We start from the raw sequence: 7,800 nt of genomic DNA, 5'->3' as shown, positions 1-7,800 counted from the left end.
TTTTGTTTCCAGTCAAGACTTGGAGAAACTTGTTCATGCCTTTATCACCAGCAGGGTGGACTATTGTAATGGTCTTCTCACCGGCCTTCACAAGAACACCATTAGACAGCTGCAGCTCATCCAGAACGCTGCTGCCAGAATTCTGACTAGAGCCAGAAAATCTGAGCATATCACACCAGTCTTCAGGTCCTTACACTGACTTCCAGTTATATTTAGGATTTATTTTAAAGTACTTTTACTTGTTTATAAATCACTCAATGGCATAGGACCTAAATACATAGCAGATATGTTCACTGATTATAAACCTAACAGACCACTCAGATCATTAGGATCGAGTCAGTTAGAAATACCAAGGGTTCACACAAAACAAGGGGAGTCCGCTTTTAGTTATTATGCAGCCCGCAGTTGGAATCAGCTTCCAGAAGAGGTCAGATGTGCTAAACCATTAGTCACATTTAAATGCAGACTCGAAACTCATCTGTTTAGCTGTGCATTTACTGAATGAGCACTGTGCAATGTCCGAACTGATTGCACTATATTTTATGTATAATCATTTTCTATTCTTAACTGTTTTAAATTCATTTTAAATCTCTTAAATCAAATTTTAAATCATTTTAAAAGTTTTAAATTCCTTGTTTTATTGTTGTGATTTTTTCCCCCATTTTTTTATGTAAAGCACTTTGAATTACCATTGTGTATGAAATGTGCTACATAAATAAACTTGCCTTGCCTGGCCTTACTTGGAGGTGTTCACACCCTTGGACTCGGAACTATCACACTATCAATGCCTAAACTTAGAGCCTAATGAACCTGAGGTGGTGGTACAAGTTGTAGTTGTAGCTCTCAGAAAATGTCTCCAGTTACTATCATAACCTCGGTTCCCTGAGAGTGGGAACGAGACATAGCGGAGGTTTCTCCGCTATGGGAACTCCTTCCCTTCCAACCTTTCCTGAAGTCCTATTGGCTCACGCCAGTCCAATTGCCTGGCCAATTGTCGCGAAGTATGCAAATCGCATGCAAATACTAAGGCGCTCGACAGAATTGAGATATAACTTTTCAGGAAATGTCAGTTTTTGGCTTACAATCAGGATTAGGTGCTTATACACCCTTGTTAATCAGCTATCATTTCTCTCTGATTTTAGGAATAAATTATGGGTAAGGTTAGGTTTAGGGGTGGGGATTGGGTCAAGTCTGTATTTTTGGATAGTAATGTTGATCCAGGATCAACAGGAACATGTCTTACTTGGCAAAATCACAGCGACCTGCGGTGTACGCAACAATTATGTCAGAATCTAATACTGAACACGCTTAGCTGGTCGAGCAGTGAACATGGAGAACTCCGCAATGTCTCGTTCCTGCTCTCAGGGAACCAAGGTTACGATAATAACCAGAGATGTTCCCTTTCGAGCTTTCACGAGACATCGCGGAGGTTTCTTTGCTATGGGAACAATATTCAATCCCATCGGGAGAGAGGCTATGAGCAGCCTGACCAAGTTACACACTCAGCGAGATAGAACACACACATAATTCTCATAAACAAGTGATGCTTGTAAGGCGGGCTCTTAGCTGATAGGTGGAGATAAGCCAATGAGCGTCTAAAACCCAGGTATACAAAATTTGCATATCTGGCCAGTAATAATGTAGGCTGCTCTGAAAACAGGGTAGAAGCAACAACAACAGTATAGAGAGGGGGCTGCACAGAGATAACTGTGTTAAGCAGCATAACACATAACATGATGATGGTACACGAATTAGACATTGAATAACAGGAGCTGCACTGAGTACAGGGCAGACAACAACAACAATAGCATAGAGGGCTGCACAGAGTAGTAACTGCGAGGCAGATAACACACATGAATAGAGGTAGCATAACGTGAATCAAGCACTCACCGACAGCACTTGGGAAGCTAAGGACTGAACGTCCAGCTTGTAAAACCTGGTGAAGGTATTCTAAGAAGACCAGCCAGCTGCAAGGCATATATCCTGAATAGACATACCTCTTGACCACGCCCAGGAGGAGGCAATAGCTCTTGTTGAGTGGGCCCTAATGTGAAAGGGGCATTCCAAACCTTGGCTTGTATAAGCAGCAGTGATAGCCAGGCCCGGATTAAGGCCTGGCTATCACAAATAGTATCCTATCTTGGTGCCACAACGTTTTCTACCACAGGAATAATTCGTTTTTTTGTTTGTTTGTTTGTTTTATCAAATCTCCAACACACAGAGATATAATGAGTATGCACACTAAATATTCCAGTCTACAACACATTAAAAGAATAAATACATATGAATACATATATATGAAGTCAAAGCAAACAGGTTGAGCCACCAGCAGCTCTGTCAGGTCCGGGAACCAAGGCTGGTTCGGCCAGTTTGGGGCCACGAGTATCACCAAAGCCCCCTCCTCTCTGATCTTACATAACACCAGCGGCAATATCTTGATTGGGGGAAACGCGTACAGTCTGGCTGTTGGCCAGGGCGACGTCAGAGCATCCCCTTCCAGCGGGGAGTGAGACAGAGAGAAGAACAGCGGGCAATGCGTATTCTTGCTCGTCGCAAACAAATACACCTCCACTCTTCTGTAGCAGGTCCAAATCATCCGAACTGACTCGGGGTGCAACCTCCACTCTCATTGAGGAATCCCTTTCCTCAAAAGCATGTCTGCCCCGCTGTTCAAGAGACCAGCGATGTGCGCTGCTCTGATGGAGAGAAAGTGATGGTCCGCAGGAGATTCGCTGCCTGCTTGTACAGCGACCTGGAGTGCACACCTCCTTGGGGATTTATGTACAAGACCACAGACATGCTGTCGGTGCAAATCAGTGCATGTCGCTGTTCCAGCTGCGGTCAAAAAACCTTCAGCCCCGAGGCCGGCATGCCATCGCACACTGCTCCCCAGCTGCAAGTCGATGCGTCCGTCATGACCACAACGCGTGACAACACCAAGCCCAGGGGAACCCCCCGGCTGAAGAGATCTGGGTTGCGCCACGGCCTCAGAGCTTAGATGCAGCTGCAGGAGACCGCGATGCGCAAACGGCCGAAGTCCACACCGTCCAAGGGACTCGAGATTTCAGCCATAACTGCAGCGGGCAAATGTGTAGTAAATCCAGATGGCGCACCGCTAATGCTGCTGCCATGAGTCCCAGCAGCCTCTGAAATTCCTTCAAGTGAACAGAGTTGCCCAGTCTGAAATGGCACAGGGAAGACAAAATGGCCGCTGAGCGCTCCTGAGAGAGGTGGCCGTGCATCTCCACCGAGTTGAAACATACCCCCAGATATGTTATAGACTTACTCAGGGCGAGAATGCTCTTCTGCATGTTGACACATAGCCCTATAGGGACTCCAAGTGACAAAGCAGCATGTCTATATGGCTGACTAGCATGTCCTGTGAATGAGCTAAAATCAGCCAATCTTCCAGATATTTGAGAATGCGCATCCACTCACTCTGAGGGGGAAAAGTGCTGCATTGGGCTGAAGCCAGCCCAAATGGAAGAACAGAGTATTGATATGCCGTGCCCTTGAAACCAAACCTCAGAAAACGTCTGTGATACGGTGCTATCTGAATGTGAAAGTACGCGTCCTTTAAATCCACGGATGCAAACCAGTCCCCGGGGGGATTTTGCAACAGGATCTGTTTCAGTGTTATTATCTTGAACGGACACTTGCAAAGCACTCTGTTGATAGGCCTGAGATCTAGGATCAGGCGGAGTCCCCCATCTTTCTTGGGTACAACAAAATAGCAGCTGTAAAACCCGCTCTCCAGCTCGCTCGGAGGGACTCGCTCTATCACTCCTTTTTCAAGCAGGCTGCATACCTCTCGTCTCAGAACCAGGGCATTTTGAGGCAATGTTAGAGACTGCACCATGCCATTGAAACGGGGTGGTCTGTGTCTGAATTGAAGGGTATACCCACGCTCTATCACACCGAGTAGCCAGCGCGAGATTCCCGGAATAACTTCCCATGCACTCAAGAACTGACATAGCGGCTTTAGCGGCTTGGTCGTTGGATGCGCCGGCGAGTTCTGCACGGCTATAATCGGTGCGGGCGATGGCTCTGCACCACTCTGAGGAGGGGCGAGCGGCGCCACACCAGCTCGCTCGGAGGGACTCGCTCTATCACTCCTTTTTCAAGCAGGCTGCATACCTCTCGTCTCAGAACCAGGGCATTTTGAGGCAATGTTAGAGACTGCACCATGCCATTGAAACGGGGTGGTCTGTGTCTGAATTGAAGGGTATACCCACGCTCTATCACACCGAGTAGCCAGCGCGAGATTCCCGGAATAACTTCCCATGCACTCAAGAACTGACATAGCGGCTTTAGCAGCTTGGTCGTTGGATGCGCCGGCGAGTTCTGCGCGGCTATAATCGGTGCGGGCGATGGCTCTGCACCACTCTGAGGAGGGGCGAGCGGCGCCACAGCGACTGAGTGAGGAGGGAAAAGGTCTTTTTGTGCGAATGTATGCATTTTTATTGAACACATGTTTATCAAACACAAACTTGAACAATTTTGGGACAGCTTGCGGTGCTTGGGGGTAAGGCCGCTCTCGCACTCTTACCTCCTCTCTGGGCTGTCAGGACGATGGCTTGGCAGCTGGCAGCTGGTGGGAGTCACGGCGCAGGCTCCCCCGCTGGCCATGGCGCCTCTTCCCGGGTCCCCACACCTTCCTCCGCACATCCGGCTCCTGGCGAGGGTCAGCAGCGGTAGCGGCTGCGGGCCTGGTGTCCCTCCTCTGTGCTGGATTGTGCGCCAAAGAAGACCGGGATCTTGCAGTCTTCTGCTGGAAAGCATGCCTCGGCATCAAGTGGCTCATCGCTTTGGCATGCTTTTGAGCCTCCGCGAAGCGCTCAATGATGGACTCCATGGCATCACAGAAGAGGCCGGAGGGAGTCACCGGGCATTAAGGAGAACTTTACGGTCCATGTCCTTGAAGTCAGCTAGGTTCAACCATAGGTGCCTCTGAAGGACGACCATAAAGCCCATCGCCTTACCGATCGCCTGAGTAGCACGCTTTGTGGCCATCAAAGCGAAGTCCGTCGCGTGCGCAGGTCATTAACGGCATCCGGTGTGAGGGCTCCGCCCTCCACTGTCTGCAGGAGCTTTGCCTGAAACAACTGCAGCACCGCCATGGCATGCAGCGCTGACGCCTCCTCACCATCCGCTGCATAGGCCTTGTTAGCGAGGTGGGTGGTGGTCCTGCACAGCTTAGATGGGAGGCTGATGTCCGAGCACAGGGTCTTGGCCGCTGCAGGGCATAGGTGCGCGGTGACAGATTCCTCGACGGGGGGAGTGCACACATAACCACGGGCCTCCACCCTGTCCACGTGCGAAAATATGGCCTGCGTGCTAGAGTGGACACGCGCCTTCACAAGCTGTTCATGGACATCGGGGAAGAAGGGGACCGACGCCCTCGAATCAGCTTGCCGGAGAGAGGATCTAAAATACCAGGAGTCGAGCTTACTCTTGGCAGGCTCTTCCGGAGGGCTACAGATAAGCTCGAGCTCCTGGACAGCTTTCGTCATGACCCTCAAAAGCACCTCCTGGAGATCTGGGGGCCCCTCGCTGTCAGGGCAGTCACGCTCCGATCCTGCCCAATCCTCCTTCTCTGAGGACAAGATGGACATTGAGTCTTCCTCCCGGTCAAATGACACAAAGTCTGCGATGTTCGGAGGAGGGTGGAAGCAGTCCTCGGGGAAGGTGACTGGGGAATGGGGTGACCGCTGAGGATGGTGGCGCGGCAAGTGGGAGGGGGCTGGGCCTCACTCCAAACAAGCCACGAGCCACGTTGCGGCGAGTCTGAAGCACATGGGCCGGCAGGTCCGCGCAATGCCAGCAGTCAGACTCCTCAACGATGCCTCAGCGAGGGCCAAGCCCAGGCAGGCGACGCAGTTGTCGTGCTGATCTGGCGGTTCGATTGGTCCCACTCCCACGCAGGTCTTGCAGAACGAAGCTATTCTTCAGGTTGTATTGAAGCGAACAAATAAGTGAAGAAGATTCTGACTTAATTGTCACGTGCACCGCATTTTATACTGCCTCTCAAGCTCGTTAGTATTTGCATGCGATTTGCATACTTCACGACAATTGGCCAGTCAGTTGGACTGGCTTGAGCCAATAGGACTTCAGGAAAGGTTGGAAGGGAAGGAGTTCCCATAGCGGAGAAACCTCCGCAATGTCTCGTGAAAGCTTGAAAGGGAACTCCCAGTTCACAAGTTGCAATTACGAGTTCTACGAGGACGTGAACGCTTTTTACAAGTCAGAATCTTGTAATCACGGTAATTATAATGTACGCACCTGAACGCACCCGAGTTCCCCAGTAGTAAATACAACTTGAGAGGCTGTTCACGTCAAATAGCATGTGAAGGCAGCAACAGTCTAACTAGCTAGTTTAGCAGCATTTTTTCCCTCACTAGAGATCCCACAGCAGGCGGAATATCAATGGGTCATAAAGCGAGTCGAAAGCTTTAGGCGGGACATGCTAATAAAGTGCTGCCTTCACAGTTACCGTGCATTCACACCGCCGCCATCGTGAGCGTCAAATTGGCCGGCATCGAGCAGTGGCGCGGCATGTCTTGGACATTGAGGGCGTCGAGGAGAGTTGAAATCAGGTCAAAACTTTATGGTAATGATCTATGACACGGTTTCGGCGGCAACCAATCGGAACGTAGAAGTCCAACGTTTAATTCAGGTGCGAAAATAATTAATATCTATAGTGCATGAGCACAGAGATTTGAGAGTGCACAGGACACCGTTTGAGTGAGAGGAGAGATACGTTTTAAGTGTGCGCACTCTCTCCGGGCGAGAGCAGCGTGTATCTGAGCACGTGCGTCCAGTTTTGTGCGAGAGCGGAGAGATTCGCTCTCGCGCATTATATTAATGTGCTTTCGCGCTACAATAATGCGCTCTCGACATTTGTCATTAAAATAACGCCATATCTCTCAAGACTCGTTCGCACCTCCAGCGTCTCGCAGCGATCATTTTCATACCAGGGACGCTAAACATTCTTGCAAACTGTCTAAACTGAATTATACATGTCATGCGGGCATTCATATGAGGAGTTTAACAGCAAATTAGTAATTCAAAGAACAAATTTTATTTTTGAACATAAAAATTTTACCGAGGTCCGGACCTCGGTGACCTCATAGCTGGTTACGGGCCTGTACACCATAGATATATATACATATCGATGGTCTACACTGGATGCGATGCGACACGACAAATCCCCGACAGAAAACTGCTGCTGCGTTCTATTCATGACATATTGACACAAATTTCAAATGATTTTCAACGGTCGCTTTGTTGTGTCCATTGTACTAGACAGACTTTAGTTGTTGCGGCGCACAGTGTTAGTGCACAGACACAGTGTTACTCACCTATCGAGAAGCAGAGGCGAACCAAGATGAAGTGGGGGCCCCAGGCAAAATTAATAGATGGGGCCCTTCTAAAAGATTATTTTGTTAATATATCTTCGTTACCTAGATATATATTTATACAATATACAAAAAGTAGTTAAAACACATATAATAGAAAATAAACTGTTAATTTTTTTATATCAATCTTCAACTTCATGGCAGAAGATACAACTGACAGCCTCTCTTAATTCATTGTTGATCTGAGGTATGTTTTTTATCAGCTTTACTAGTTTTATTAGTTGACAACTAATTATGTTAACTCAACTAATTTAATATAGAAGAGCTAAATAAATAGTCAACTAAGTAAATGTAATATTTATTTTTAATGATTCGTGGACTCCCCACTGGCAGCAAGACACAGTACCCAGGGGGGGACAAAGACGAGCACCCCCCCCCCCCC

This window comes from Sinocyclocheilus grahami, unplaced genomic scaffold, assembly GCF_001515645.1.
Source record: "Sinocyclocheilus grahami isolate Dianchi unplaced genomic scaffold, SAMN03320097.WGS_v1.1 scaffold233.1, whole genome shotgun sequence".
NCBI classification, from domain to species: Eukaryota; Metazoa; Chordata; class Actinopteri; order Cypriniformes; family Cyprinidae; genus Sinocyclocheilus; species Sinocyclocheilus grahami.
The sequence above is the reverse complement of the archived record's forward strand: the minus strand, read 5'-3'. Positions refer to the sequence as shown.